At 37.5% G+C, this 22,716-nt stretch overlaps 1 protein-coding gene across 4 annotated transcripts in view; it reads right to left on the bottom strand.

Moving 5' to 3' along the window:
• MBD5 (methyl-CpG binding domain protein 5) overlaps positions 1-22,716 on the bottom strand; it is a 218,134-nt gene that overhangs the window by 90,990 nt on the left and 104,428 nt on the right. For 3 of the 4 annotated variants that reach the window (XM_067549486.1, XM_067549489.1, XM_067549490.1), the window contains exons 3-4: positions 12,428-12,564; positions 8,314-8,506 (exon numbers count right to left, since the gene is read on the bottom strand). The gene's annotated coding sequence lies outside the window, so the exon portion shown is untranslated. The remainder of the gene's footprint in view (positions 1-8,313; positions 8,507-12,427; positions 12,565-22,716) is intronic. The other variant, XM_067549487.1, reaches the window with a different exon arrangement.

The raw sequence follows: 22,716 nt of genomic DNA on the forward strand, positions 1-22,716 counted from the left end.
TTGCCGCAAGTGGTGCCAACGAACAGATGTGCGGTCTGAAGAGCTAGAGGTACCAGAGCGTCATCTCGGTACCGATGATTTCCGCTGCTGCTTGCTTGCAGCCCTGCAGACACCTTTGGTGACGGAGGTCGGCGCCGCTCTGAACTCCTCAGTGCCGAGCTGGACTCCGGCGACTGTGTTCCGCGTTGTGGACTGCATGGTGCCGGGTCCTCCGGCAGCGACCAGGTTCTGCGCTGTCTAGGTATGGGGGAACTCCTTGGTACTGGGGATCTGGAACGGGAGCTGTCTGAGCGCCGACTAGCAGACTTCGACCGGTGCCGCCTTTTGGCATGCGCTGCCTCCAGTGCCGGGGATCGACTTCGGTGTCAAGAGGGAGACTCCATGTCCTGTGCCGGAGCAGATCGGCTCAACGCCCTCGACCTGGAGCAACTGCTGGGGGAGCGGCTCTGCTTTACCCTCAGAGACCGTCCAGCGGGAGATCTTCCTCCCCGCACCGGGGATCTCCACCGCCATTCAGGGGTTTCCCCCGTGACATCGGCCTCTTCTCCTTCAGTGGAGGTGGGAGCGGAGGTGGTGTAGGCAAGGCAAAAAAGGCTCTTGCTGCCTGAAAAGCCTCCAGTGTCAACGGCATTGACAGGGGCACTCTCCCACTCACAGGAATTGGAGGTATCTACCTGACAGGAGATGCAGGCACCAGAGAAGACTTGATGGGCCGGGTCCAGTGCATCTCTGTACTCGACCCTGCCCATATTGATGGTGCAGGGGAGTGCATGCGCTCAGCACGCTGCTTCTTCCTCTTCGGTGCTGGCGATGTTGCACGGAGCTGAGTCGAGGCCGGTGCCGGCAGTGCGCTCTGCACCGAGGTCACGCTCAGATGCCTGGCGGAGCGCTACCTACATCAACAGGGCTTTCAACCAGATCTCTCGGTCCTTCTGAGTCCTTGGTTTCAAAGCCCTGCAAATCTTACATTTCTCTTTCTTGTGGGCTTCCCCCAAGTACTTAAGGCAGCGGTCATGGGGGTCGCTGAGCGGGAAGGCCTTCCCGCAAGAGGCACACGGCTTGAATCCTGGTGACCGGAGCATGGCCCAACCACTCGAAGACCCCGCAGGGACTTGCCTTATCTCTAACTACACTTATCAACTACTTAACTAACTAAAACTAACTCAGAATATCAAACAAGTCCAAAGGGGAATAGTACTCGCTGCGAGCAAGGCTAGTTCCAGCAACTGTCCCGGGTGGAAAGAAGGAACTGAGGGGGCATAGGCCGGCAGTGCTTCATGTACCATGGCATGTGCGTGGGACTCCAGGGGGCGCCGGAGCCGGCCCTACAGGATCTGCTAAGGGGAAAAAAGTTCCGGGTAACTGTGCATGGAGGCATGCACTCACCTATAGTGGAATGGACATGAGCAAGCACCCGAAGAAGAACTAATGCTTATCAGAATGCAAGTGTGCAACTTGATTTTATTAAAAAGGTCTGTCCTAATCAAGATTATTTTTATTTTAGTAATAAAATTAATAAAGTATTCAATTGTGGCTTTGCCTTCAGTTTAGAGTAAGGGGCAGTGTATTATTATGCTCCCTGAATCACAATCTCCCTCCTGTTCCTGCTGCTCCAGCAATGAATTAACATTGTGCCAGGTCTATTCCTATTCTCTGCTGCCTAGTGTATTGCCAGTGGAGGCTCCACTTAGTCATTACCCCATTGTGCCCCCTTCTGGTCATCTGCACGAGGGAGGGATGCAGCAACTCTACAGTCTCTGCTTACCCACTCAAGAGACTACCTGAGAAGGGATACTCAAAGCAGGACAGTAAAGAGATACTTTGCATTTCCTTACTCTTGTGTGCTGCATGCAAGCCAGGCCAAAATTTGGCCCTAAATAATAATTACAGTAGAATCTCAGAGTTATGAACACCAAAGTTAGGAACTGACTAGTCAACCATACACCTCATTTGGAACCAGAAGTACACAAACAGGCAGCAGAAGAGACAAAAAAAGAAAAAAAAAAAAAACAATACAAAACAGTTCTGTGTTCAATGTAAACTACTAAAAAAATAAAGGAAAAGCAGCATATTTTTTCTGCAAAGTAGTGCAAAAGCTGTATTAAGTCAATGTTCAGTTGTAAATTTTTGAAAGAACCATAATGTTTTGTTCAGAGTTACGAACATTTCTGAGGTTCTACTATATTTCAGGCGTTTACCCCATCAAGTCCTCAGCTGCCAAATAAAAGGCAGCTACAGAAGTCTTTGTCATGCTTATTAATATTTAATCAAATAATTTTTAAACAAATAGGAACTCAGAAGTTGGACCCTAGGTCAGAGTGCTGTAATTGACTCTTACTGTTAATCCCATGAATTTATCTGCATCACTTCCACAGCCTATCTCCATTAAATAAAAGGAATTTTAAATAAAGATTACTCTACATTTGTGAGGTCTTTTATCCAATCAACAATCAGATAACTGGCGAATCAAGAATTTTAAAATTGGCCTCTAAAAAGAATTTGAAGAGCACTAGCAAAAGACACAAAAACTGACAGCAAATTTTTTTAAAGTACATTAGAAGCAGGAAGTCTGACAAACAAACAGTGAGGCCACTGGACGATGGAGATGCTAAAGGAGTACTCAAGGAAGACACAGCCATTGTGGATAAGATAAATAAATTCTTTGCATCAGTCTTCACTGCAGAGGATGTGAGGGAGATTGCCACACTTGAGCCATTCTTTTTAGGTGACAAATCTGAGCAACTGTCCCAGATTGCGGCGTCAACAGAGGTGGTTTTGGAACTAATTGATAAATTCAACAGCAATAAGTCACCAGGACCAGATGGTATTCATCCAAGAGTTCTGAAGGAATTCAAATATGAAATTGCAATACTACTAGCTGTGGTATGTAATCTATCACTTAAATCAGCCTCTGTACCAGATGACTAGTGTATAGCTAATGTGACATCAATTTTTAAAAAAGGCTCCAGAAACGATATTGGCAATCACAGGCTAGTAAGCCTAACTTCTGTACCAGGCAAATTGGTTGAAACTATAGTAAAGAACAGAATTATAGCATACACATGAACATAATATGTTGGGGGAAAAGTCAACATGGCTTCTGTAAAGGGAAAATCACGTCTCACTAATCTATTAGAATTCTTTGAGGGGTCAACAAACATGTGGACAAGGTGATTCAGTCATTATAGTATACTTGGACTTTTAGAAAGCCTTTGACAAGGTACCTTGGTCCCTCTCAAAAAGCCTTAAAGTAAAGCAAGCAGTCATAGGATAAAAGGGAAGGTCCTCTGATGGATCAGTAACTGGTTGAAAGACAGGAAAGGAAGGATAGGAATAAAATAGTCAGTTTTCAGAATGGAGAGCGGGGTTCCCAAGGATCTGTACTGGGACCAGTACTGTTCAACATATTTACAAATGATCTGGAAAAAGAGATAAACAGAGAGGTGGCAAAGTTTGCAGATGATACTAAATTACTCAAAATAGTTAAGTCCATAGCTGCCGTGTGAGTTACTAAGGGATCTCACAAAACCGGGGGACTTGGCAACAAAACAGCAGATGAAATTCAATGTTGATAAATGCAAAGTAATGCTCACTGGAAAACGTAATTCCAACTATACATACAAAATGATGGGGTCTAAATTAGCTGCTACCACTCAAGGAAGACTTGGAGTCACTGTGGATAGTTATCTAACAACATTTGCTCAATTATCAGTGACAATCAAAAAAGCTAATAGAATGTTAGGAACCATTAGGAAATGGATAGATAATAAAACAGTAAATATCATAATGCCACTGGATAAATCCATGGTATGCCCACAACTTTTATACTGTGTGCAGTACTGGTCGCCCTACCACAATAAAGATGTATTAGAAATGGAAAAGGTACAGAGAAAGGCAACAAAAATGATGTATGGAACAGTTTCCATGAGAGGAGAGATTAAAAATATTGGGACTATTCATCTTGGAAGAGAAACAAGACATAATAAGGGGCGGGACTTAATAATATAAAATCATGAATGGTTTGGAGAAAGTGAATAAGGAAATGTTATTTACCCCTTCACATAACACAAGCACAAGAGGTCACCGGATGACATTATTAGGCAGCAGGTTTAAAACAAAAAAAGGAAGTACTTCTTCACACAACACACAGTCAACCTGTGAAACTCATTACCAGAGGATGGTGTGAAGGACAAAAGTATAATTGGGTTAAAAAACAATTAGATAAATTCATGGAGGATGGGTCTATCAATGGCTATTAGCCAAGATGCTCAGGAATGCAACCCCATGCTCTGTGTGTCCCTAAACCTCTGACTCCTAGATGCTGGGTGGGTGGCAGATTACTAAAAAATTGCCCCGTTCTGTTCATTCCTTCTGAAGCATTTGGCATTGGCCACTGTCTGAAGCAGTCTGGGCTAGACGGACCATTGGTCCGACTCAGTATGGCCATCCTTATGTTCTTATTCTTATGGATTGTAATTTACCCCTGTGCAGAGAATCAGCACAGTACCTATCAAGTATTTAAATCCTACTTAAGCCTTATTTTGAGGGCATAAGGGGAAATTAATTGGTGCAATGGCTTTGTGCTGGCTTTATCTACAGGGATGAATTTCACCAGTAAAGAACTGAATTTGAGAAATCACTTAACATTTTTCATTAAGGTATCTACTTGTCTGAGTATAAGAAGGACAAAAAGTAAGTTTGCAAATGTGGTATTACAGACATTTACCAAAGTATCACGAACAGAACAGATGCGTTGCTACTGCAGCTATGTACAACAAGGGTTTTCTACTAGGGAAGCTCAAGAGGAGAAGGCTAGAATATTTTTACATCCAAATGTCAATGCACAGAGGGAAAAATGTACTCAGGCTGAGGTTTCAGAGGCATGATTTTCTAATAAAATTAGGAGCGAAAGCCAAAAAAACCATATTTTCTTCTCTTTTTTAGGTTATGGACCACATAACCTCAAAAGTCTATTAATTATTTTACTAAGGAATCCTTGTGAGATAGCCACCTGAAATCTCAAATACAAACTGTGTAGCCAGCCAGTGTCATACAATTTTCCTAAATCATTTACATTGTAGTCTGAAGTTAGGCTTGGAGAACAACCATGTCAAGAAAAAAATGGAGAGAAGTACCCACATGGTCTATGTTAGTAGAAAACTAGTTTCTTAAGCTAAAACCTATGCAGTGATGGAGTATGTAAGTGTCAAAAGGACTACTGAAGCCCTCCAATATTACCTCTGGGGGAACCATTTCACATTTAATCATGGACTAGCTGTGCCTGAAATGGTTACATGATGTGAAAAGACAAGTTATACAGTCTTAACCTGTTTCTGCAACCGTACTCCTTTAAGGTGCAACACAGTGCTGGGCTGGCACACTGTATGGCCAACATTCTGTCTTGCCGAAAGAGTTACAGCTTTTGCTTTATGACTCATGAGGCCTATTTTCAGCATGTGTGTGATCGGGTGTACATCCTCTACACTAAGTCAGACAACAAAGGGTTCTTGGCTGGAAAGCAGCCGTCTACCTTGGGTCATTAAGGGACTGGGAGTGAAGATAAGAAGGAGGGTAAGGAGCATATGGACGTGAAGAGGGATGGAAGAAGTGCACACGCTCTGTCTTGGGAGGCAATAGTGCGAGGACGTTGTCAGATCCTCCCCAAAATGATGGAAAACCTGGAAATCTGGCTGCTTTGTCACAATCCAAGAACTATATTTCTTGCCAGAGACAATGTTAAAACTCATCTGAGCCTATCTGAGTCTTCCTTGTGAATGAAGCTGAGAAAAGCCGTGGTCCACACTCTCAGCAAGCTTGCCAGAACAGAGAGCTACGAAGATGTGTACATGTGTTTTGTTTTTTCTTTTATGTTGTCTTTGATATCTGAGACTATGTAACACTTTGTGTGCCCTCACAGCTAATGGTAAATGTGTCCTTTTAATAAATACTAATGATGAATATTTGTATTATCTAGAATTTAAAAGTGTTTTAACACATTTAAAGCACCATAAAGATATTAATGGAGTAACAGAAATATATTGTGTGATACAAATAAAGGTAAATAAATGCAGTTTCCTGTTTCATTTTAGGTGTTTGTGAGGTCATCAACCCTCGCAGGAAAAACAAAGATCTGGGAACTCAGGCCTTTGTCAGGTAAAACACCTATCAGTGCTATTTTTAAAATGTATGCATTTCCAATGTTATAGCTACCCAAGCATCCTGGCTCCCCTGATGTCAATGGCAAAGCTTCCAGGAACTTCAACAAAGCTAGAATTTCACCCTGTTTCAGATGCAGTGTTGAATGTTTATTTACTTTTGAAAAAAACATATTTAAGTTCACTTTTATATATTAAAAATTTCCATCTTTAAATACCTATAACATACATTGAAAACTTTTTTCATATGTATTAGCAATAGCAATAACATTCAGGAAAACACAAAGTGAGGATAAAACACTCCCCACAATTTGCCTGCTTATACAAAATTAGAATACGCTAGGATTGGAAGGCCTATGATCTAGATTTTTTGTATACTCTGTTCAGTTTCCTCCAGAGTTAGGTAAACACCAAAGAACACGAACACACACACACACACGCGTGCGCGCACGGTTTAGGGTTCCTGGCAAGAGTATGATTTCTTAAAAGTATTCCGCAAACAGAACAGAGGCGCAGGAATCAGAAAAGGCATTTCATGAGATTAGAGAGTTCTTACGTTTTAATTAGTCTGGATTCTGTCTGATCACTCTCCACTAACTATTGCTTTTTGCTAATTTCAATGGGGAGCCCTAAGAGATTCTTCTCTTTACAATTTCATGCTTTTTTCTTCAGTCAAATATCAGGCCCATAAAAATATCTTCTTTCTTAGATACACACACAAAAACGAAATTAGCTTTGAATTCAGGGCTTCTTAGTGACATCCTGTCTCAGGGCCTATTAACTATTGTAGTAATTCTGTGAACTGGCTAAAGCCTGCTACAGCAGTGGAGTAATACACTACTTAGCACGGTTCACACTGCATGGACTGACTGGCATCAGAGTTTGGAAACCTGAAAACCATTCAGCTTTGCCAGAATAGTGACAGAAAACATCATGACTTTATGGGCCACCCAAGTCTTCATGAAACTCAGCCAAAAGGTTGACGGCTATCTTAACCTATAAAGGAGGAAGAGCTTGACCACTGAATCTCAGATTCAAACTGTGTTGAGGAACACAGGAATCTGAATATCCTGGTGGAGTATTTCAAACAAGTGGACATGGTTGATTAAATACAATATAGTGATGTACTATATTCAATATGTACAATATAGTGATGTACTATATTCAAAGCATTCTATATTTGCTCCTCCCCTTCACTTCATGGATTGTTTGCTTGAAACTACCAAAGGAAGAAATTACAAATGAGCAAGGAAAAATCTGGAATGAAGCAGTATAGAAAAATGACTTAACACAGGAGATGTGTTGCAGGGGACAATATCTCAAGGCAGTAACCCTAAATAATCTATTGTGGACTGAGACAAGCCTTAAAAAAAACAAAACAAACAAACAAACACCTACCGATAACCAGAAAAGATTAAGGAATGCTCTAAGAAAGCTTTGGAAAAATCTTGAAGCTAAAGAATTAGCCTGGTATTTATAGTCTAGCTTTCTTTGAGCTTCCTAGCTTGTTGATTTTTTTATCTGCTAACTGTCAATATGGTATATCCTTATATTTTGATTATAAAAATGTACCAAAAAAGCTTTTTAAAAAAATTACACTAGAGTTTTGGCTTTATTTTTAGTGCAAGTCAGCTACTCTGGCATCAAAAATATAATCTAGGTCAGAGATACTGCTGAATCTTTTCTGATGTAAATAAGTAGCATTCCACTGTTTAATTATGTCAACGTATATTATAACCATTTATGACTAATGTCTTATATGAATCACATTGTAACAAAAGATGTTAAATTCTATTACATTAAAATATTCCAACTTCATATACTGTCTGAATGAAATCAATTAAATCCAGGTCAAGAATGTATTTTCCCCCCCACTTAATTAGCAGCAAAAACATGTAAGCGTGCCCTGCCTGTCTTAAACAAAAAGTATGAATTGCTAAATTGTTTACACTTTCAATTCATCCTGGTTAAATACTGAAATTATCTGCTGTATAATGCTCTCCTGATTAGTTTGCTAACATTAACTCAATCTTTTGCAGGATTTTATTGCCTGGAATATATTCAGTAATAATCTTTCTCACTATAGCATACTAAAATCAAAATAAAATAAAGTGTGCCTCAATATAAAATTGTATTGATTTAAAAAAAAAATACTTACTTATAATGCTCTTCATGGCCTTGCTTCTAGTTACCTTAGAGAACTTTTGATTTCTTAAAATTCTGGGTGCACATTCAGTTTTGCTTCAGGGACTCTCCTGTCTGTAGTTTGGCTATGGACTAAGTTCTTTGGGGCTAGGTCCTTTTCTTATTATACCCCTCATCTGTGGAACTCTTTGCACCCCAAGTTACATCTGTTGAATCAGTAATATTGTTTACATTAAACCACAAATCAAATCTTTTGACTTCACTTTTTCATTTTTCTTGGCCACTCTGTAAAACATTCTCAAACTACTTTACACTATGTACCATCATTTATTTATTAAAAGAAAAAAAAGGAGTAAGGGGTGGAGAAAGAAATAAAGATATATTTTGCAAAATCATGGAGGCTATCACAATGTATAGCTAAGAATCAGAAACACTGGCTTAAAAATGGGTAATTAAGGTTTGTGTAATGATAGTAATTATATAAAAAGGTATAAATTCAAAGAAACACTTTCTCAAACAAATTTAGTTATATTACCATTCGCTGATATGCGCAAAACACTCTAGGTTTTAAGTATCATAGCAAATAATCCTAAACTTTTAAAGACAATACTGTAATTAATATTACAAGATAAAAGATGTAAAAAATACATAACATACAGTAGTATTTATTTCCCTCTCTGTTGCTAACCTGAATGGGCTCAATTCTGCAATGTGATCCACCAATACAGGATGTGAGCCATTCACTGGGATTTTGTGCAGGTACATGAATGCTGGCACATCCCATTGCAGAAGCACTATATGGATGGCGCTCAATACTGCTGTCTCTTCAAACAGACAGTACTGCATTGTCATTGAGGTATTTACCTCAGCTGCAATATCAGTGTACTGCAGTCCATAAGTTTCACGAGGGCAGACTTTCAATGTGGCAGTGGCAGTTTCTTGGCCACTGAGACGAACTAGTAGTCATTGCATGGTCCTTTAATTCAATTAGCTGGTTTCTTTTAAAGTTGAGGCACATTGGGTCTGATCAGGTTGAAGGCAGATTGAAAGGAGAGCTAATGTCATCTTCTAAAAGACAATACTTTGAAAGTTTGCTAGTTTAACACTAGCATATTAGGGACCCAAATACTCTACTGAAAAATCAAAAGATCATTCAGAATTATATCAAAATTGATTAAAAGTTCTTTATTAAAAGAAGTGCAACATTAATACATATTATCTGGATCCTAGAGAATGCCTGTTGAATCAGTTATAGTTTATACACTACATAATTATGATTTTTAAAATCTTGTCCTACATCTTAGTAGGGATCTGGTCCAATTGGGTTTTACAAAAACAAACAAACCCTCCCACACCTAATCCCATTCCCATTAAAAAAAAAAAAAACACCACACACACCAGGTGTACCAGATTTTCACTGAAATGTGAAAATTATCACAAGATACAGGGTGGTACCAAATCTTGAATATATTAAATTAAAAACAATCTATTATACTAAATATTATTACTGAATGTCTTAGTTAAGCATATGAACAAAACCCTTTCATTTTCTTGGAGAATATTTCATCTTTATCTTTTATTGACGTAATTAATGCTGGTAAATTGATATTCATGAGATTTTATTAATTGAAAATAGTACTTTCTAAATGTAAGAGTAAAACTGAGCCAGGGTTTATTGGAAAATAGGTATCAAGACATTAAAAAAATAAACACATTCTTTATTAGGTCAACTGAATCTCTTATGGAACTGTTATATTTAAATACTCAGCCTATAAAAGATTGTAAGTTTAATGTGTTCAACTAAACAGTATGCTATAAATATATATTACTGTAGGGCTTTAGCATTTTGGTTTTCTTAAAACATGGGACACTGTCTTATATACATTTAATCTTCATGAAAGGTGATAGGCTACAGTCTGTACACAATGGATGCTTCTATATATGTGCAAAGCAGGTATGGACAAGGTAATGGTCCTCCAATATGCCTGAAATGTGACCTATAGAAAAGACCACCTGTAAGGCTAAAAACAGTTCATTCTTCATAGCCTATAAGCCTTCAGCCTCTACTGAGATTGCAGATGATGATACCAATCAAATATGGTAGTGTCTTTTGTCATGCAGACACTTGTCTATTAGGGAGCAAACCAGGAAACTTTAAATAAATAACAGAGAATAACAAAGTCCCCTTCCCTTAGCTGGAGGGGGTGATCAGTAAAAACAGAGACATAAAACAGATAAAGTAAGAAGAAACATTACATAAATCAAACAGAACACTAAAATCAAAACAATTTGTCATCATTTAAAAAAAGCAGGGGGAATCATACAAAGGAATTACAGAGATTTAAACAGAGAATACCTCAGACAAAGAAAAGACAAATGCAGTTTTTAAACGTGGGAGAAATGGAGAGAGATGTTGAGGAAATAGAGTTGAAACAGCCTTGGAAGCTACCACAACAGGTTGCTACAGAGCTAAGGTGTGACCCAGCTAAAAGGTGGGTGACCTCTGAACCCAGATACTCATCCAGAAAAAACTCCAGGAAATTCATACATATGTAGCTGTCTCCCCATTAAGGATTTGCAATTCCTAACCCAGGCCAGCTTTTCCAATGAAAGCTTGTGTGAATATTGGTTTAGAGGATTGGGCTTTCAGTTGTCGACTTTAACTGCTAGTTTGTCGCTATTCAGGAAAATGAATACTGTAGAATTTTCAGTAATTCAGAATTTCCAAATCTTAAATAGACACTACACTTTATTACATAAGGATTTTTTCAACTACAGAAAATGTCTGAAATCTGCAACAAGGAGGCAAAGTCATCCTTTGTGTTTATGCTGCATACTTTTTCACTCAAAGAATGAAAATGTAACCTTACAATGGCATTTTATTGTAAGACACTCTGAAATAATTGAAATTTCGTAAAGAAATTTTGTATTTAAATAAATCATTGCATTGTGTATAAACACTAGGGCTGTCAACTAACTGCAGTTAACTCAAGCAATTAACTCAAAACAAATTAACTTGATTAAAAAAATAATCAGGATTAATCACAGTTTTAATCGCACGGTTAAAGAATAATAGAATACCAATTTAAATTTATTATAAATATTTTTGGATGTTTTTCTACATTTTCAAATATATTGATTTCAATTAAAATACAGAATACAAAGTGTACAATGCTCACTTTACATTATTTCTGGTGACAAATATTTGCACTGTAAAAATATCTTTAAATAGTATTTTTCATCAGCATGGAAGCATGTCCTCTGCATGACGGGGCATACGAATGTTTAGCATATCTGGCACATAAATATTTTGCAGTGCTGGCTACAAAAGTTCCATGCAAACACCTGTTCTCACTTTCAGGTGACATTGTAAATAAGAAGCGGGCAGCATTATCTCCCACAAATGTAAACAAACCTGTTTGTCTTAGCGAATGGCTGAACAAGAAGTAGGACGGAGTGGACTTGTAGACTCTAAAGTTTTACGTTGCTTTATTTTAAATGCAGCTATGTAAAAATAAATAAATAATAGTTCTATATTTGCAAATTGCACTTTCACAATAAAGATACAGTACTTGTATGAGGTGAACTGAAAAATACTATTTCTTTTGTTTATCTTTTCACATACTCAGCACAATTTTCAGAAAACAAACATAAATCAAAGAAGGCCAAAAAGTGATCTACAAGTAGCATCAAACTAACCAGGTAACAGTGTCATTCAGCAAATTATCTTACAATTTAATTTTTAAAAACAACTGTTGTAAATTCAATACCCAGCATGCATTGTGCTGCAATTTGCATGTCCTTCTAAAAGATATGCTCCAGTTCAACCCAAAATGTTGGGCCTGACGCAGAAAACACATGGTGGAATTCTACGGCCTCTATTTACAAAGGTAACCTAAGTCCTGTTCTCATTTATTTTTTGAAACACTTAATATTATTATTTTATTAAATAAATAGTTATTAAAGTAAATCAATTACAAAATAAAAATATTACAACACAAACTCTTACACAATACTGTAACCCAAACGGGCTTTTCTTATGGCGGTAGGCTGGATATACTTTCCAGTGATTATCTGTAGGAGGGGAAGGAGGGAGAAGATAAAGGTGAGAAAGGGAATTTACTTACCTAAGATTAGATTAACTGGTGACAAAATCCACCAACTTGCTGAAGTTCACTGAACCCTTGCAGAGAATTAGTGTTATAATGCTCCAAGAGGCCTCTATATTTCCTTGTCTGTTTTACTGAGATGACTCCTCTTCTTCCTATAACAAAACATCCATTATATTAAAGTCATCTTTACAGAGCACAAACTGCTTCAATTATCAAATAGTTGTACTTTATATAATATTTGTGATGAGTCTCTGACAAACTGCTCCAGAGCATAAGAGTGATGGCTCTATAACGTCAATATATAGAATGAGACCCATAAAAAAATGGAGGTAATTTATTTGTAAGGCAAGAAGAACAATTGCTTTTTCTAATGTTGTTTAGAGAAACTACCAGTAAAGCTTACAAGAGTTAAAAATGTATACAAAGTACTGTTTGTTTTGTACTTTGTGATTCCCATCCATCAGCTCAGCAGCAACAATGGGGCTGAATACAGTCTTCCCACTCTTGTCTGTCTTGTACCAGCTTCACGGCTTTGTCAATCTCTAAACCTTTTGTTCTGCCATTCTTCATCATGTATATCCAATGCATTCTTGATTTTCCTCTATTTCTAGTTCCTTGCATACAAGTGTATATTACCAAATATGGTATTCTTTCCAGGTCCATCCCTGACATGTCTAAACTACTGCAGTTGTCTTTCTTGGATACCTGTTGTCTTTGCTGTGTACATTATACATTAATTATATATGTAAGGTGACATTTTCAGAAGTGCCACAGTGACTTAGGAACCTAAGTCCCATTGATTGAAAATGGGAATCAAGTTCAGAGTCACTTATGCACTTTTGAAAATAATAATGGCTAAAATAATGTACAAACTTATTGATAAAGGGGTATTTATGTTTCTTCCTTGCTGCATATTTACTTATGCAAATATTGCATATTTATTTAACAATAACCTCTGAAATTCCTAAAAGGTTGAAATAAAAATAAATAAATATGAGACAAAAGCTACATTATGTTGAGCGGTAAATGATATCATAGATGCAGCAAAATTTCCATTTTTTCAGAAGTGAATGAACCTTTATTTCACAGAATTGTAGCGACAAAAGTACAAATTAGAAGTCGAACTATTTGATTTTTTCATGTTGGTTTAGTGCAGATTGTCTTCTTTCATGTGTATCAACCAAGTTCCAAAATGACCGCTTATGATTTTGAGTGAAGGGTCTCAACTTTCTTTGAATCCCTTTTGACAAAAATGTTTAAGCTCCTGGGATCTAATTTTCATCTCACATGTTATTATATATATGCTAAGTAGAATAATACCAATAAGAAGTAAAAGCCCCTCCTATTTTGTGTTTTTTCTTACATTTTACAAATATTTTAAAAATATATTAATATGAAGCTAAAGTATTAAATTCTGACAACAATATCTTCCCCATAACAATTGATATGACAAAGTGTTGTCTGCACAGGACTTCAGACCACACAATGTTTCCAACTGCAGCTACACGGCACAGAGATATATACAGTTCAAATCTTATGGTTAATAATGGGGGTTTACATGTCCATTCTCTTTACCAACAGAGGCCATAACTACAATCCTAGATGTCAATCAAGTCTGAGCCACCGCCACATATCTCTTTACAGATAAATCAACAAAGAGGTTACATGAAGTCACAATTAGGAACAGAACCCAAGTTTCTACTATGGCAGCCCGAATTTTACTCACTGAGCAACAATGCCTTTCAGACTAATTATTCAACAATATATATCCTTTTATTACCCTAGCTCTAACTAGTATACCACGCAGCAGTCCCAGAGACAGTGTTACTGATTTCCATATTTTCTAATGTTGTCTAGCAAACAGTCATATAATGTACTAGAAATGTGTATGTCAACTCCTTCTCTGGTGACCGGTGCAATCAGAATCTAGTAATTACTCCTGTTGCTCAAGTGGCAGCGGTTTGAACGGAGGACTTACAAAGTCAGGGTTCAAATCCTGCTGCCAACCAAGATCATAGGATATTATGAATGCCTGTGATATAATTTACTTTTGAAAAACTAGTTTATTTAATTCACATAGTGAGAAAACATCCCTTAAAACAGTTGTTTTTTTAATTTAAAAGTCAATATAATCTGTAAATTACGGTGTGACACAGCAAAATACAGGTTTTTCACATTTCAATTATTTGTCAAAGGTTTTGTTTGCAGGTGTCACAGATCAGAAGGTTTGAAAGTTGAGAGGTATGCTTCACAGTGGGAGAGATAGGGGACCCAGAATGAGGGTTTGCACAGGTGTAAGCATGTACCTTGTGGCTACAAGCTGCTCCTTGCCGTGGATTTCTAAAAGCAGAGGTTATACAGCATGTTTTGGGAAGTGAGTGATGATACAGACTATTTCACGGAGGCTCCCCCCAGATGACAGGTTATGTCATCACTAATATATGCGGGTGGTTTCTCTCAGCATATTTACATTGAGTAATTTTTAAATAACGTCAAAATGTTATAGAGACAAAGATCTCCCTGAGACATACCACATCTTTTCACATGTTTTAGGAGGAACACCACGGACAGGAATGGATTTGGTGTTGCAGTTTACTCCTCTGATTCCAAGCCAGATGAATCTCCCTGCTCTCCTCTCCGTGACCCTGTGGAATTACCCACTGATGTACCCTAATCCAGTATAAGAAAACTAGGAAATTAACACAAACAATAACTTTTAATGACAAGTTTGCATTAGGAAACACCTCACCCACCCAAAACATTAAAAGGATTAAATAAGAAGTTAAGGGAAAAGTTTCTTGTGTTCTTTGCCTCCTTCATATCACTGACAATGCTGCCAACAACATATCTCAAAAGGCTTTCACTTCTATTTCCAACAGGAGCGGAAAAAAAAATACGTAACCTGCTTCATCAAGCCTGCATTCCAGTGCAAAACCTTAACAAGTGCCCTCATATGCTCTTGCTTCAAACCACAGATTGGCAGATCTGACTATCACATGTTCCATCTATTTGGGAAATTACTATGCCTTAACATTGCTGAGGCTGCCCATAAAAAATGCAGGAGCTTTCCCTTTTTAACTTATTTCCATGGTTTCAAGGTTTTGGGTGTGAGTAATGCAACCTGTCACCACAAATGTATGTGCGTGTTGTATTTCAGAAAAATAACTGATTTACTAGAACTCACTGATTCAGTTTAGTGAGGTTTATAGTAATTGTCAGCCGATGAAAACCCGAATAAATAGGTTTCTTACGTTTGAGTAGACAATGGCGAAAAAACAGGATATAAGGAAGCTATTCAGGCTACTGTACTCTAATTTATTACATGAAAGATTTCATAGATTGTTATATGACAGACCTTTCTATACATTATTATGCTGGAAGCATTTGTTTTTCAAGTGGTTATAATAAACCCTGTATACAAATGCTTTCCAGGTTTATAGAATATATGGACACAAAATCGCCATTAGTCAGAGGTGACAGACTTTTTCATGAAGTGGATTTAACTTCCAATCACACAGTTATTCAAAGGCATGGAATGAAAAAGTAATTTTTTGAGAAGTGTTTTATATGGAATAAGGAGTGATGAGACTGGACATACATAGTTCTTTTAAGGATTCTGGAGGCAGTGGCAAAAGGATAATGACAAAAGAGAACAGAATTAGAAAGCAGAGACCAAAATGAAAAGAAGGTACACTACAAAAAAGGAGAAATATAGGCTTTTAAATCTGTAAACCAAAATTCTATTCTTGGATGTAATTCTACTTGCAAATGCATTACATTTAAACTACACAAATATTTTGGTTAAGTAAAAAACAAAAGTAGTTTGGCTAATTTCCTTTCATGGAAGAGGCACAGCTAGTTCTGAAGTTTGAGCATAGGAATGGGAGCTAAGGCTCCTATTCATCACTTAGTCAATGGCTTACCATGTGGGTCTCAGACGAGCAAATACATCTCTCTGTAACTGGAATTTCCCCGTATTACAAACTGTCATGAGGCTAATTAGTGAGGACCAGATTGTGATACCCTTACTCACACTGAGTAGTGCCCTACTCTACAAGAATTTCAATGGGACTATTTGAAAAGAAAGGTACAAGTCAACATTAATAAAGATATCAGAATTTGGCCCTTAATGTTTAAAAGCTACATAAATGTTAGGTATTATTGTGGGCCCTACTCCAGTACCTTTACTTATGTTCAGTATCACCTTACTGTGTGAATATTCTAATTGGAATCAATGAGACTACTCGAATAGTAAAATATTTGGCATGAATAAGGATGACAGTTTTGGACACTTTATTATCTCTTCTCTTCTTTCATCCCAAAGCATCTTTGGAGACACAGGGAGCAGTACAGGTTCGCCATTCATTCCTATCCATGGCTTGTGCCTCCCTGAATATTACAGTCAGTCACTGAGTCAGTGGTTGACCTCTAGAATGGACCAACCTTAGTTGTGTTTGCATATCTTCTTTGGCATCCTATCATCTGTCTTCTGCAGTGTCCCCACTATTGTAATCTTTTTTACTACAGCTAATCCTGTATCCTGATTACACATCCTCCTCTCCTTCTAACTTAATTTAGCTTAAAATCATTTCACTTTACACATACCATATTTCAAAGAACTCTCATTGCTATCGCCTCCAGCCTTCCGATGTCTATTTCATTTAGGCAGCTGCTTCCAGACCACACAGTAATATTGTTAGTGCACTGGTTTGATAAATTGTCATTTTAGGACCAAAGGTAATATTTTTATCAGTCCATAATTTTGTCAATTTCTGTGCAGCATCCATGGCTCAGGCACATCTTCTTTTAACTTCATCCTTAATGGAACTCTCAGCACTGATCAAGCTTCTCAGGTATACATAAGATTCGACTTGTTCTAAAACTTTATGGCTGTTGCATAACAATGCTTTATCTATTGTCCCTTTTCCAAGATGCAACCACTTTGACTTCTTGGCATTTACTCTAAGTCCAAGTCAACTACACCAGTTGTCCAAGGTAGAGAAGATAATCATATCTAATTCAAATGTGTCTGCCAGTTGTATGATGCACAAACTAAGGAGTTTAATTCTAGATCATTCAATGTCACGCCCTCCAATTTGCCTAATATTCTTAATGTCCATTTTAAGAACATGATGAAAAATGGTGATTCCATGCCACCCTGTCCTACACCAAATTTTGACTTGAACTAGTTGATTATTTTTCCACTAATCCTAAGGCACCGCAAATATATAGCTTTTATAATTGCACTTATCTTTTTATATATTTTATAATTACACTTATCTTATCTGGAACTCCATATGACTACTACTTTCCATTACACTTCCCTCCAAACAGAATCAAATGCTTTTGTAAAAAGTCAATGAAAACAACAATCATCTTTAATCCCCGTTCTCCATCAACAGTTGGTGCGTGAATACATGATGAATGCAACTTCAGACTGGTCAGAAGCTGCACTCTTTGCCTACTACTACTACTTGCCTGCTAGATGAATGGGCAGCTTGCAATGCAGAATGGATATCAGCAATGAACCACCATGAGAAGAAGAAACAGAAATAGCAGTGAAATAGTTAAAAAATTGAAAGCTGCAGGAATTGACAATATAACAACTGAGCTGCTAAAAGCTGATGGGACAAATGATATCAAAACATTATAAAAGCAGGCATGAAAGCAAGAGGGGTACCAGATGATTAGCTAAAATCAGTAGTTGTGCCAATCTTGAAGAATGTAGATCCTGCCTGTGTTGGGGTGTACCAACCCCGCACTGGGGCAATGGGGCCTTACCGATCACTATGGGCCCAGGAGACCACACTCCCTCGTCCCTGTTGCACATGCTCCAGGTGGAAGTGACAGATCAAAAAGGAGGCAACCTAGCCCAGTCTGGGCTGGCTGCGGAAAAGGAAGGATGTGTGCTGTAGAGGCCTGCAGAGGCGCCTGTGACTCTCTAAATGGTGGGAACTGTGGACCCAGACTATGCTGCAGACGACCAGGTGACGGTGGAGACTGACTGGGATGCTGAATCACTGCCAGCCAAGTAGATGCCCGAGATGAGTCTTGCGGTAGGAAGTGACCCAGGGAAAGTAGTAGAAGCTGATGCTTGATCCCTTAACTGGGAATATCCTGGCTTCATAGGGCCCTGGGTCAGAACCCAGTGGAGTAAGGTGGGCCTGGGTTCTCCTACCTCTCTCCTCCACCAAACTGCTATTGCTGCCCCAGCCAGGAGGCTAGGGGCCCTACACGGTTTGCTTTGCTCTACCGACTGATTGTTTCCTCTGCCCTGCCCAGAGGGTCAGAGCCCCCTAATTGCTATTGTCTACGCCTGCTAAGAGATTTAGGAGACTAGAGACTGAGCATTTGCTTTGCTCTGTTCAGGGGCTGTAGACTATTTGTTGGCTTTATTCTGCCCAGAGGGTCAAAGTCCCAAATATGGTTGTTTGCCTCAGCCAGGAGGTTCAGAAAGCATAGACCGAGTGTTTGCTGGGCCCTGAGATCCCCTAACTGAAATTGCCTGATCCAACAGGGAGTCTCGATGATAGTGCGCTGGGGTGTTCCAATCCTGCACTAGGCCAACAGGGGCTGCCCCACTCGACAGGGAGGGCTCTCCGTGACACTGCCGAACCAAATAATTAGAGATATATGTTTATCATCAGTACCAGGGAAGATCAAGATTAAAACAATGGTGAACAGATTAAGACTTTATAATAAAGATATATGTCAATACATATATTTCTAACTAGAAGCTTAGATAATTAAAACACATCCCTAAACTCTTGCATTTCATAGAACTTGGCAGTACTTGGACTGCAAGTCACTCAGTTTGCACAATTAAGTTTTACGATATAAAAGCCATCTTAATCTTTTAAAATAAATAAATAAATAAATAAATAAAAAGACTCTAGCATACTGTTCCATTTCCTAATAGAAAGAATATTCAGCTATTTGCCTATTGAAAACTTGCAGTCCCATTTCTAATTTTAGCTATTATAACATCCGGGGTATCAGTGCACTTCTTAAAATCAGCTCTGAGTAACTGCCTAACATTATAATCAGGCTATTGGGAATACACTCTTTTACTGCCTTGAATCTTTGCAATAGACATACATTAACAAGAATTCACCTAGAGAAGATATCATCCTCAGACAATGAGCCGCAACACCACAGGACTTGAAAAAGCATAAACAAAGATGCATCTAAAACAAACACCACCTTGAAGTGGATTTATGGTCTTTAAGTTCACTATCGTTCTTGTCTCCCATTCCAGTTTGAGGATTACATCTTTTCTGATAACTGTTGCTATGTGTTTGGTGGACCTATGAATACCATATGAAGCAACAAAACAAGTTAAAAATCAAAAGGAGTTGAAAATCAAAATCAAAACATAATGAAGAATTTAAAACTAGTTATAGTAATATAATGGTAACACACACATTCCTATCAAATTTGGCAAAGATGTCATTTATGTAGGTGACAACTTCTGGGACAAAGAGACAGCAACAAAGTATTTTTCCTTGCATCTGCTTCAATACATAATTATAAAAATAGAAAGGAAAGGATTATAGATTCACAAATAGAGTAAGAGACATCAACTTAGTCAATAAACTTAGTACTACTAAAATACCAATCTGGCCCTTTCATAAAGGAAATGACAAGCTCAAATAATATGTTTTATGACTGAATAGACTCATTTTCTAAAAAAATCTTGGTTTTGACAAGAAAGGTACATGTTATAGATCAGTAATGACATACATACACCTCTTACCCAACAGTTGAAAAACAGAATGAAAACCTGATATTGACAAATAAGTCAGCTCCAAACTATAAGGCAGAAAATCATACACATGTGCAACCTACAGCAGTAAAGAGAAAAGTACTATGAAACTCCATATACTGTAGCACTCATCTCTAAATGTTAGCTGTCATAGCATCTGCTTACATACAATATATTAACAGGACAGCCTCTTAACTCTGTGCCTGGGGACCTTGTTCTTTATATTTTGAAGACGTTAATGACCAAATTTGGACTCTTATGTTATGAAAATTATAAGCTTTCTGAAGTAACCATAAAATAAATTTCAATTTATTTCAATTTTGTGGAAAGGTCTTATAACTATTTGAAAAAAAGTCTCTACTCACTAATAAAAATTTTGAAGCAAAGCATATTTGAAACCTGTGATGTACTTCTACCAGCTGCTTTGCATATCTGTGATGGTATATCTCTCCATTTCCTAGGCCAAAATAAAAACAATGGAAAATAAATCTACTTTTCTACTTCACTGAGCTTTAATTTAATATGAAGATAACTCCAGGATTGATGAGATCTGGCATGATAAACAAAGAATCTTAGTTTCTCATTATATTGAGTTGTCTTATATTTCAGAATGGTTAATTATATATGAGGAGTACCATAACTATAGTTAACCTTAATAGATTTTGTGTTTAGCAATTACTACTGTAAGCAAATACAACTGACTATCCTGATTTGTTTCCATGTTTTTCCTTTTAAAATTATATTGATGTTTTAAAAAGGTATCATAGCTAATCATCAATGGAAACAGGAATTATTCTAATGAGCACAGAATGATGTTAATCCAATGCCTGGTATGATTAATACCTCAAAGGAAGAACAAATAGTTCAATCCACTTCCCCAATCAAAAGATCACATGAGGCCACATTACAGCTTAGATATCAACAATTGACAGAACCATTCCAGACACAGCTTCCAGGTATTCAAAGATATTTGTCTTAATATCTTAGGCAAAGGGAGCATTTTCTTTGCCCTGAATGTTGATTTTTTTTAATATCAGGGAGGAATTGCATCCCCTATTCTTTCCCACAGGCAAAATGGATAAAAATTGGATTTTTTAATTTAAAAATGAATTTTTTTGTTTTGTTGTTTAAATTATATGAATTATTCTTTTAAAAAATAAACATGTTTAAAATGAAATCTGAATTTAATACAAAATATGTTAAGACCTAAACTTACTATAATCTCTTAATATGTTTAAATAAAAAATAAATATGCTGAATCCATGAGCCTCTATCGAAAACTCTGAGTTAGAGTTAAACATGGTTTTTCGTTACAAAGAAAGATTCAGGGGAAAAACATATAACTTTTGAGGCTAAGCCTTATAAATATGGTACAATAGATTAGCCTAACAAAGGGTATGTTTACACTAGAAACGTTATAGTGGCACAATTGACCTGGACCGCTGTAGCTTAGATGCATACTACAGCAATGGAAGGGGGGGGCTTCCGTTACTCTAGTAAATCCACTTCTGCAAGAGGGGGTAGAGGTAGACCAAGAAAACAATTCTTTTGGCAGACTATTGGTGTCTACACTGATACTACATCATAGCACATGAACATTTTCAGAGCCCTGAGTGAAGTAATTAAGCCAACCTAGCTTTGTAGCTTGGATCAGCCCTTAGGAGAGTGTCTGATATTCAAGAGACTTAGGCCTTGTCTACACTAGATAATTTATGCAAGCACAACTTTTGTTGATCAGGGGTGTGCAAACTCCTCTCCTCCCCCCCACCCTAGCGACATAAATTTTGCTGTACAAGCGATAGTGTGGAAAGTGCTGTGTTGGCAGGAAATGCTCTCCCACTGACATAGCTACAGCTACCACTGCTTGTTTAGGTGGTTTTATTAAGTTGATGGGAGCTCTCTCCCATTGACATAAAACAGCTACACAAGCGGTCTCACAGCAGCACAGCTGTACCGATACAGCTGTGTCACTGTAAATTTTAAGTGTAGACTAGCCTTAGGTGAGGAGAACTTAAGCTCCAGTCACTTTTTTCCCAGGCTGACCTGAAATAATCAGTTTAATTCACTGACTACAATTAATCCCTTTTTAAAATAAATCATTTAGTTGTAAATGTGAAACATGTTTTGCTAAGTTTATGTACTCAAAATATTGAAGGTTGTTTTGGTTTAATAAAAATAAATGTTATAACCTGTTTTGTGTGTTTAATTAAAATCTAGTTACCATTCTAATGCAGCTTGACACAAATTATGAGCAAAAAGTTAATCTAATAAATAGCAAGATATCATTCACCATTTTTAACATACTAAAATGTAAATTAATAAGAATCTGAAAATATTTAGCTACATAATTGCTTAAATAATCCTATTTAGTTAAAATGTACCCTACTAGGTAGCAAAAATGTACCAAATCTAGTGTAAAAGCTCTACTTAGTTGTAAACTGATATGTTTTAATAGGTATATCAACCAATGAGAACATATCTTTTTCAGAAACTGACTAAAGTACAAATGGAAAAATGTATTAAAACTGAGTACTTAAAT

Source organism: Emydura macquarii, unplaced genomic scaffold, assembly GCF_026122565.2.
Source record: "Emydura macquarii macquarii isolate MOO-44397 ecotype Brisbane River unplaced genomic scaffold, CSIRO-AGI_Emac_v2 contig_1253, whole genome shotgun sequence".
NCBI lineage: Eukaryota > Metazoa > Chordata > Testudines > Chelidae > Emydura > Emydura macquarii.